General features: G+C 52.8%; 1 pseudogene; it reads left to right on the forward strand.

Moving 5' to 3' along the window:
* Positions 1-8,492: 8,492 nt before the first annotated feature.
* Positions 8,493-10,332, forward strand: LOC102425766 (annotated as a pseudogene).
* The last annotated feature ends 442 nt before the right edge of the window (positions 10,333-10,774 follow it).

A 10,774-nucleotide genomic window follows, 5' to 3' on the forward strand; every position in this document is an offset into this window, starting at 1 on the left:
TCTAGCTGGTTCAGCTGGTTGATTCCTTTTTCTTTTCTTATAATAGTGTTTATGTCTTGACATTCCCACTCTCCCCTCAAGAATCTGAGCCCTGTGAGGCTTTGTCTTGTTCACCGCTATATTTGTAGAGCCTAGAACTGTGTCTGGAACACTGTAGGTGCTCAGTAAATACCGACTGAGTGAACAAAGCCATGCGTGGGCCCCCACCTTTGGCCTCTGAATTTGAAACTTGACTGTGAATCTCTGCTCTGAGCTGAGGTTTGCCATCTTTGATCTCCACCCTCTGGTTTATCTTGCTTCCTCCGCCTTGATTTCACATTTCTGGAATAAAACTCCAGTTTCTGATGCCTACTCTTCTACCTGCATTTTATTGGCTCAGGGTCTCATCGAGGAGCCGCAGGCTGACTCTGGCCTCACATCCCTGATCCCTCTTTGCCTTCGTCTCCCCAGCCGGTACTGTGTGGCTGTGGGCATCTCTCGCTCTTCCTAAGCCAGCAGAACTGTTCTTCAAACAGAAGCTTACATGAGAAGCCCAGTATATGAGACAGATGAGAGTGAAGGGGGGGAGGGCCCGATCCCGATGCCTGGCTTTTCCCATGTCCCCCTTGTTGTCTCGACACATCTTTGCAGGTCCCTACAGCTTTGAAGAACATCTTTTGAAAACCCTGGATTTGATGATTTCTCAGTCTCTTTTAGTTCTGTAATTCCCCAATGTCATTTCCCAGATGCCTGGTCTTAGGCGTTCATTTTAGTCATTCGTTTTCCAGACATTAATAGGCCACAGTTGTGTTCTAGGCTTTTGCTCTGATCCCTTCTAATTTCTTGTGTCCAGTTTCTGGCTCCCTTTCCTCATTCAACAAGCAGTCTGGGAGCACAGTTCGCGTGCCAGGGCCAAGGAATCTCAGAGAAGGTGGGCAGGGTGTTGGCCAATCCGGCACCTTCGTGTGACTTAGGAAAAGTCACTCCCTACTGGACAAATGCAGCTCGCTGGACCCCAGCAGACCCGCAGAAAGTGCCCTTGAGTAAAGAGAAAGGTGACTGTCTTCTTGGTGGACTGTGCCTCGCCAGCACGGCCACGGTGAACCTGAGAGGGGGCAGTGAAGGATTGAGAAAAGACAGACAAGAGAAAGAAAGCTGAGTCTAGCTGCTTTCTGACGGAGAGACAGCGTCACGGCCTGCAAGCCGAGTCTTTATTTTATAGCCAGATTTCACGAGGCAAAAATAAGGGCGTGGTCAAGGTGTTTACAACGTTCTCGTTCTCGTGGGTTTCGAATCTACTCAATTACTTGCACCTGATCAAGCTTTGTTTACTTGCTGCACCTCCGGCAGCTCCGCAGCTGATATCACTTAGCCACGTGGGACCACAGGTTCGGACCATAACCTGTCCAAACACCGTAGCCGCTCTCCGCAGTGGACAAAGCCCCAGGTGCAGGCTGGCTGGATTTCAGACCCCTCGTGTGTACAGGAACTTCATGGGTGGCTCCATGGGTGTGCAACCTATGCCTGGTTTAATGCTCTGTTATTGTTTTGAAATTTAAAAATAATTTGCAACAAGGGATGGCACATTTTCATCGGGCCCCGCAAATTATGTAGGGAGTCCTGACCCTGCACACAGTGCTGGTTAGATGACAGCAGCCCCCATTCCACAGAGGGGAAGCCGAGGCCCAGGAAAGGTGAACGATCTGCCAGTGCGGCTGGGGGAGGCCTGGACACACTCAGCTACGGGGCAGTCGGGCCTGGCCCCCCTGGAGACGCTCAGGAGCAGGAGGGAGAGACGTGGGAGGCACGTGTAGAACGTGAGGTGTGCGGAGCCAGAGGAAGTGCTGTTGGCTTGTTGGAAGTGCCTGACCACAGCAGGAGCTGGTGACTGAGGTGTGGGGCCGTGTGGGGGAGGGAGGACTCTCTCATCCGGGGCTTTGGAGAAGGCTTCTTGGGGCAGGTGACAAAAGACCTGATTAAGGGATGAGGAGGCTTTGAATCAGGAGTGGGGAGGGAAGGGCGCCCCCAGGGAAAGTCCAGCACAGGCAGAGACAGTGAAGCAGGGGAGAGTGTGGTGTGGATGGGAGAGTGGGGGTTGGAGGGTGGGCGATGGCCCTGGAGAGGCAGAGAGTGAAGGGCCTCGAATGCCAGGGTGAGGGGTCTGGCCTTTATCCTTTGTGTCGGCTTGGGAGGGCCCCAACCCCCAAGACTAGAGCAGATTCACATACATTTTGTCTGTTTTATATATGGGGTGGAGGTGGGGGACACAGGGTTTTGTTTGTAAAAGAAGATGTACCTCGGCCTGGCCGGTGTGGCTCGGTTGGTTGGAGCATCATCCCTAAAGGTGGAGGGTTTGATTCCTCGTCAGGGCACACACCCATGTTTGGGTTCCATCCTGGTGCATATGCATCAAGCTACCAATGATGTTTCTCTCTCACATCGATGCCTGTCTGTTTGTCTCTCCCTTCCTCTTTCTGAAATTAATAATAATAAAAATAGATGTTGCTTCTATAAATATGTGTGAAAGCCATGGCTAATAGGGGTGAAAAGCCAGAGAAGGGGTTAAAAGTTCCTCTGTCAGCTTCCGGCTCCCTTGCAAGGCTCGAACTCTTTACAGGGGAGAAACCTGAGCCTCAGAGAGGGGCAGGAGCTGGCTCCGGGTCACAGGCAATACTTAGAACCCAGGACTCCTGTCTCCTAGATCAGGGCTTGTTTGACGCTGTAGCTGCAGGAACTCAGTCACAGGCCCCTGGGTGAGACTTCCCTAGTGGGTCTGCATCCCCAGCTGAGAGCCTTCTTCCCGCTCCAGCCAGCCTTCCTGGAAAAGGGCGGCCTGTGCTGCCACCTGGTGGCCACTGTGAGGTAGGTGAGGATGCCACCTCTGCTCTGGAACTAGCAACACTGTTCTATGCCTGGGGCGTCGGGGAGGCCCTGTTCTGGGCCATTGACCCCTGTGGAACTCTGGGGTCATTAATGATGGTATAGTCCACCCCAAATCGGTTCTTCCTTCTGTCTTCCCTGCCTTAGTATTCTAATTGTCTAATCTGGAAGTCTGGGTGTTACCCTCAGCTCCTCCTGCCCCCTTCTGCCCTAACTCCAGCCTGTCCCTAAGTCCTGTCAAGTCTACCTTTTAGGCAGACCTGGAGCATGTCCAGAGCTCTCCAACCCCAAGACTATGGCTCATGTCCAGCTGCCATTGTCCTCACCTGCTCGGCTGCAGTAGCCTCGAATTTGGTCTTCTCCCCACTCGGGCCTGTCTGCAGTCCAGTCTGCATCTGCATCCAGAGGGACCTTGCTAAAGCCCTCCGCTGTGCATGCCACTCTCTGCTGAAACCATCAGTGGATCCTCATTGACCTCAGGACAAAGATCAGCCTCTTTGCAAGGAAACCCCTCTGGGAAATGTTCCCGGCAAAGCCGCCAGTCCCACCTCTCTGCCTCCCCCAGGTGGGCAGTATGTGCAGTGGCTACAGGCACAGACTCCAGTGCGTGGATACATGCTTTCAAATCGCACCTCTGTGGCTTGCCAACTGTGTGACTAGGCCAGGCAACCTGGGGCTATTGTGAGGATTAAATGAATGATCAGGGAAGCAGCTGCTGTAAGTTAGGCCAATGACAAGCTTGAGGGCACAGTCTGCCCGTGAAGCTGCCCTCACTCCTGACACCAACCGAAAGTTCAGGAGGTGCCCCCAAATGGCCCTCAAGTTTGGCAATTTTCTGGAAAGACTCTCAAAACTCAGTGAAAGCTCTTACACGACAGTTATGGGTTAGTAGGGGGAAAGGATAAGACGCAGGTCGGCCAAAGGAAGAGCTCTACAGGGCAGAGTCCCTGGGGCCCACAGCTAGAAGGGCAGAGGCAGGACCGGGCCTCCTGGAGGAATCTAGCCTCCTGAAGCCATCATGAAGGTGACCGCAGCCGGCCCACCTCTGAGGGGCTATGGCCATCCCGCAGAGGAAGCCACCTGCGCCCTGAGGCCCGAGGCAAAGCCAGGGAAGCAGACTTCAGTTCCATGTGTCAGGACCTTTCAGGGATGACTGCCTGGTGGCGGGGGTGAACGAGGCCAGTCCTGTGAGATCTGACACAGGGACAGCGACCTGGCCTGTCTTGAGGTCCAGGCAGGCGCTGAGAGGGGTGGAAGCAGGGGCTCAGATCCCTCCTCCTTGTCTACCCCCAGCTCTGCTGGGCCCAGGGTAGGGGTGGGGAGAGGGGTGCTGGGGAAAGGAGAAGGAAGAGCAGAGGTCAGCGGGGAGCAGCAGGAAGAGGGAAGGAGGGCCTCTGGAGGGAGCTGGGACTCTGGCTGAGCTGTTGGTTCTGAGGAACAGGGCATCCCGAGTCGTGGGGTGAGAATTTGGCCTCTTGGGCGTAAGGGGCAAGCACTCTGCCCGGAGAGCCTGCTGGGGAAGAGCCCATCAAAGGCCAGGAGCCCCGGATTCAGGCTGTTTCTCTGCCTTGTGCCCTTGGGCAAACTCCTTCCCTCTCTGGGCTGCAGTCTCCTGGTCTGTTCAGTGGAGGTTTGGGCCCAGTGATGTGAGCCCCTTCTGCAGAGAGTCAGGAAGCAGGGGGCTTAGAGAAGTCGAGTGAGGGTACTGGAGGTCAGGTCAGGACTGGCCCTGGTGGCCCCTGTCCATGGGTCTAGAGAATTCTAGTTCCTCCCTCCCCCCTGCCCCTCCCAGCTTCTCCTCTGCTCTCCCCCGCCACCCCCACCCCCCCAGCCTTTTCTTCTCCTTTTCTATTTTCAGACATCCTAGAGTTCTGAGAGAGGCCCAGGCCAGTGTCTTCCCAGGAACCTGAGCTGCTGAGACAGGCCCATGCCAGTGTCTTCCTGGGAACCTGAGCTGCTGAGAGAGGCATCTTCAGCCCAGTTAGACCGGCAGGGAGTCCTGGCTCAGGAGAGAACTGGGCCCTCACTTCTGGCTGGAGAAGGGCCTTTCCCCTGGCCTTGCTCTGGCCCAGGCCCTTGGGGGCACCGGTTTCTGCTGGAGCCCAGATAAACCTGGAGCTGGTGGTGGGTGGATCCAGGGAGGAATGCAGTCCTCGCCCCGCCCTCGCCCATCAGGGTTCCGCCTGACCAACACCAGGAGAGACCTGGGGGCTGTGCCTGGCTGGGCAGGGAGCCGGAGGCCAAGGGCTCCAGGGCTGGATTCTGGCTTCAGTCTGGCTGAACTGCCAGCCCTGCCCCTCAGGCACCCGGCTCTGTTTCAGGATTCCAACCCTGGCTTCCTCCTCCCCCTGGACTAGGCAGGCTTCCCCTTGGCTCTTAGAATCACTACGCACTGGGTCCTGACTCCAAGAGGTGAGAAGGTCAGGGTGAGAGATGAATGACCCTCACCAAAGGGGCACCCAGGATGCTTCTTGTCTCCTTTCTTCCCTGACCCCCAGAAAATACATTTTACTATGGGGGGGGGGTGTCAGGGGGGGGCACTGCTCTGTGATGGTGTGCCAGGCAGGCCTCCCTTGATCGTGGAGGTGACCTTTGGGGGTGGACGCTTGGTTCTTCCACATCCCTCCCAGCCAGTCCTTCCTTCCCTGGGTCAGAGTCCGGGGCCTCCACCTCAGGCGGCCTCCTTCTCTCTCCACTAACTCTGAATGGCCGGGGCGAATCCCCTGTAGTCTCTGGGACTCGGTTTCCCCATCCGTAAAATGAAAAGATTGGCCTGAATTCCCTTCCAGCTCCATTGTGTATTCTGATTTCCGATGGGGGCAGCAGTTTTCGCTCCTGGGCTCAGGTGGCCTGGGTGGCTATTGCTCCCTTGATAGGGAAGAGGTTTAGGGGGTGAAGGATGGAGGCCTCTCTGTTCAGGAGCAATAACTCCCAGCCAGAACGTGGAACATGAAGCAGATTGTGCCAGAAGTAGAGACCGAGACGGAAAGGAACGCAGTCAGCAAGAGGGAGATAGCAACACAGAGACAGTGAAAGAGGAAGAGAGCGTCCCAGAGATGAAGAGACAGGGCCCCCCAAGACTGAGGCAGAGATAACGGCAGAGACAGATCAGACAGAGATAAAGGTAGGAATAGGGCAGAGCCATAAAGGAGTAGAAAAATAGCCAGGAACAGTGTTCTGTTCTCTGAGGGTGGGGTTGGGTCAAGCCAGATCTTGCTTTTGTCTGCAAGGTGATCCTTCTGCCCATTACATAGTACCCTCCCTGCCCCTAACCTAAATGTCCTCCAGACCTCACCTCCCTGGGGTAGTGTGTACAGATATGAGAACCCACGTAGGCTTGGCATCTCTGAGGCTTCTTGGCCTTGGAGTTCCATTAAAGTGTAGGGGTAAATGGTGGGGCATCAGAGAGGAATGAAGGTTATTGCCTGTAGGGGGATGTGATTAAAAAGAGCAAGGAGATGGGAAGCCCAAAGAAAAATGTCCTTCTTTCTTTAAAAAAAAATTTTTTGTTGTTGATAGTATTACAGATATTCCCATTCACCCCCCTTTACTCCCCTCGTCCCAGCCTCTAACGTCCACGCAACCCCCCCCCCCCCAAGATCTTCACTATCTTATTGCCTGTGTCCATGGACTATGCATATAAGTTCTTTGGTTTATCTCTCCTCATCCCCCCAACCCCACATCAAGGTATGTCAGTCCTCATCTTTCTTTAGATCAGGCATTGACCCCCCGTCTCACTATTTAAGGAATAACGGGGAATCTGGTAGTGGGGGGAGGGTTGAGAGGCAGGTATTTAGTGTTGGAAAGAAGGAGGAGATATAAAAGGAGAGCTGAGCCAGGTAGACATGGGATTAGTTGAGTTAGGTTAAGTGTCGTTGGTTTGGTTTGGGTGGAGTGGAATAGCATTGTGTTATTTCATATTGGGGTGGGTTTGGTTGGATAGAATGGAGTTGGATTTGGGTGGAGCTGAGTTGAGCTGGCTTGCCATGAATTTAGTAGAGTTAAGCCAAATTGGGTTGTGTCAAAGTGGGTTAGGTTTGGTTGAGTGGAGTGGAGTTTGATTGATTTGGGTGGATTGAGTGGAAAGAAGTCGAGCTGGGTTGATTTGAGTTGAATTTAGGATAATTGAGGTGGATTGAATTGAGTTAAATTAGGTTGGGTTGGCCTGTATAAGAAAGTTTAAAGATTCCAAGTAGACAGGTGTAAGGAGGAGTCCAGATCCAGCATAATTTAGATTATGCTGCCAGGGAAAAAAAAAGTGGAGTGAGATACCAATAGGGAGAGGGCTGACGAGGGGAGATATCCAAGGCTGACATCCCAGCAGATCTGTGAGTCTGGGTTTGGGATATAAATTATCTAGTTCAGTGTTTCTCCATATTTTTACCCTACACATCTGTGGTGTGGAAGCTCACTATAGCTGTGATCTGCATCTTGGCATGGGAGGAGGGGAATACCAGAATCTCATCACATGTATGTATATGCTCACGTGTGCACTCCCAGTGCTCCGCCCTTCCCCATCCTCTGTCTCTGTTCCTCTGAGGCTCACCCCCTTGTCTGAGAGCTCTCTGAGAGCACACGTCTTCAGCATCCCAGCTAGAGGTTGGCCAAGATGCCATCTCACGCATCTTTGTAGGATGGATGGAGTGGAATTGAAAGGAATCACAGAGCAGGGCGGTCACTCCTTGTGCCGCGCCAGCACGGCCCAGGGTCAACCTGAGTGGGGGCGGCTGAAAGGCTTAGCAAAGACAAGAGAATGAAAGCTGGGTCTGGTGGGACGCTGCTTCTCTGAGAGACAGCGACAGTGCCCACAAGCTGTGTCTTTATTTTATAGCAGATGCCACGAGGCAAAGTAAGGGCATGATCAAGATGTTTACAACATTCTCATGGGTTTCAATCCTACTCAACTACATGCACCTGAACTCTATCAAGCCTACATCACTCAGGCACGTGGGGCCATGTGTTTGGACCATAGGTTCACGCTTACAACTACAGCTGTTGGCTATCATTGTGCTGGGAGGGCCCTGCCCTCCAAGCTGGGACTTGCACGTGGCAATGAGAGGACTGTGCCCTCTCATCAGTCCAAGGCTTGAACCTGTCCAAAACACTGTAGCGGCTCCCCACAACTCCTGTGCGCTGGGTGCTAGGTGCCCCAAGGAGACACCAGTTTCTGTCCTGAGGGTGGCTTGGGGGAGGAGTACAGGTGTGGAGGCTTTGGAGTGACCACAGAGATCGTGCTCCTCTCCGCAAAGAGTGGGAGACTGTCAGCCTTCACTCACCACCCAGTTCTTTCTTGTGGTCCTGTGGTCCTGGCCACATGGCTGGGCCTCCTCCCTCCCATCCTCCCTCCCAAACCCGTTGGTGAATCACACACACACCACAGCACTGGGCAGCCCCATGAGAGCTCAGGTTGGACAGAGTGGAGACCGGAGAGCCCCTCCCTGTGCAAGCACTCTGAGACGTAGGAATCCCTGCAGCTCCTCTCACTCGTTCATTCTTGGCTTAAGAATCTGTATTTGTAGGGGAAGGAAAACGCAGAGAAGACAGAATTCTGGGGCTGCAGTTGAACAACCAGAAGACCTTAGCCAAGTGACCTTACCTCTTGAGTGAGTTTCTTCAAGTGTAAAGTGTGCATAATGTGCGCTTACAGGGTAAGGGGGACAGTCAAGGAAGATAACAAATATGAAAGTTTTTGTAAACAGAAAACTGTGTGTGTGTGTGTGTGTGTGTGTGTGTGTGTGTAAAGTCATTCATTCATTGGCTCACTTATTTAACAAACAGTGCTCTTGAAATATCAGTCAATGTCCTAAGCATTTCACAAGAATTAATCCATTTAATACTCTTAACAACCCTCTAAAGATGTTACTAATACTGTCCCCATTTTCTAGACAAGGAAACTGAGGCACAGAAGTGTTAAGCAATTTGCTCAATACCATAAAGCCAGTAAGTGGTAGTGTTGGGGTTTGTAACCAGTCCTGTTTGACTTCAGTTCCTTCTTTCCTTCCTTCCTTCCTTCCTTCCTTCCTTCCTTCCTTCCTTCCTTCCTTCCTTCCTTCCTTCCTTCCTTTCCCTCCTTCCCTTCCTTCCCTCCTTCCATTCCTTGGTCACACATTTATTAAGCGGTCTCTGTGTCACGCCTTGGGTCTGCTGAAAGGGACCAGACTTGGTCAGTGTGCTGTGGTGGGCCCTGTCCAGAGGCAGAAGTGGCCTCCTGCAGGGGTGGGGTTTGGAATCACATTGTCAGGCTGCAAGTGATTCGAGTCACAAGATTCCTATTTCAAACTTTGAATCTGGATGTGACCAAGCAACTGTGCTACAAAACCTTTATGGGTTCATTCATCCGAACCCAGGGAAGTGGCCACCTATCTACTGCAAGTCTGACGATCGAGCCAGAGTCAACTGGTGTCTGAAGCACATGGAGAAGGGGCCGGAAATCAGGCAAAATCTGGAACGTCTCACTGTCGAGGATCTTGTAGTGGGGATCTACCAGCAAAAGTTCCTCAAGGAGCCCTCCAAGACCTGGGTGCGGAGCCTCCTCGACGAGGCCATGGGGGATTATTCCAGCAACACAAGGTGCAAGTGGCACGAGGAAAATGACGTTCTCTTCTGCGCTTTAGCTGTTTGCAAGAAAATTGCGTACGGCATCAGCAATTCTCTGGCCACGCCCTTTGGAATCCAGCTCACAGGGGCCCACGTGCCCTTGCAGGATGATGAGGCCAGCTACAGGGTGACGAGGCCAGCCACAGGGTGACACCCAAAATGGTCATATTGGATGCAGGGCGGTACCAGAAGCTCAGGTTTGAGAGCTCAGGATTCTCTCATTTCAACTATTCTAATCAGGAACCAAGATCAAACACACCCACTGGTGACTACCCTTCTGGGGTGAAGATTTCAGGCCCAAACAGCAGCGTTCGGGGAGGAGGGATCACGCGCCTGCTAGAGCGCATCTCGGGCTCCTCCAGCAGCGTCCCCAGGTTCTCCAGCCGTGAGACCGCGCTCTCCCCTTCCCTGTCCCCGAAGGGTGGGTACAAGTCCTTCTCCCCCCTGTCTTAAGGATGGTACTTCTTCAATTCTGGGAAAATAGCAGGCCCGCTTCCCTCTGATTGCAGTTCCGGACAGCCGAGCACGCCCCTGGTACGTGCCGCCCTCTGAAACGGCCTGCCTTGTAGAGAATCCTGTTTCGCCGATTAAAAGTAATTGTGGTTGGAGAAGATTTGGCATTTTTGCTTTTTTTCTCGAGGGCTTGCTCTGCTTCCTGACTGTGTAATGGGAACGCCTTGGAAGGTTGACCTCCAAGGACCAAACTGGCCTTTTCAGCGGAGTGCTTTTGCAAATGTTACATTGTGCTCATCTTCTCCTCCACAAGAAAGGTATTGACTGTCTGTTATGAAAGGTGTTCAAATAGTGTTGCTGTGCTTCTTCCCATTATGACGTGTAGAACCTTTCTTTTGAGACCTGCTGGCTGTTTTCATTGCAAATATCTAAAAAATTTGCCTTTAATAAAAATAAAGTTTTGTTTAAAAAAAAACACCCCTTTTTTTAAAACAAAAAAACCTGAGTGGGCTCCTGAGACATTCCCAGGCAGCGTGGGCAGTTCTTGGCTGTTGCCATGACTGAGTGCACTCGTAGCCAGCTACACTTCCTGCTCTGTGTGGGGCAACCCTACACGAAATGTCAATAGTGCCCCGTGGAGAAGTCATTCAGAGAAACAGCACTGGTGCGGGAGTCCTCCCAGCCGGCTGAGCCAGCCCTGCCAGTCGAAACTGCATGGCTTGGACAGTGGCTTTACCTCTCCGAGTCTCAGCTTCCATCCATCTCTGAGAAGCACGGTTGGAGTGAGTATGCCTGTCTAGTACTCAGCAGTAGCTGGCGTGCTTGGGTTGTTCAACAAACCTGAACATCTTTTCCTGCTCGAGGC

The sequence above is a fragment of the Myotis lucifugus genome, unplaced genomic scaffold (genome assembly GCF_000147115.1).
Source record: "Myotis lucifugus unplaced genomic scaffold, Myoluc2.0 scaffold_87, whole genome shotgun sequence".
Taxonomy (NCBI): domain Eukaryota; kingdom Metazoa; phylum Chordata; class Mammalia; order Chiroptera; family Vespertilionidae; genus Myotis; species Myotis lucifugus.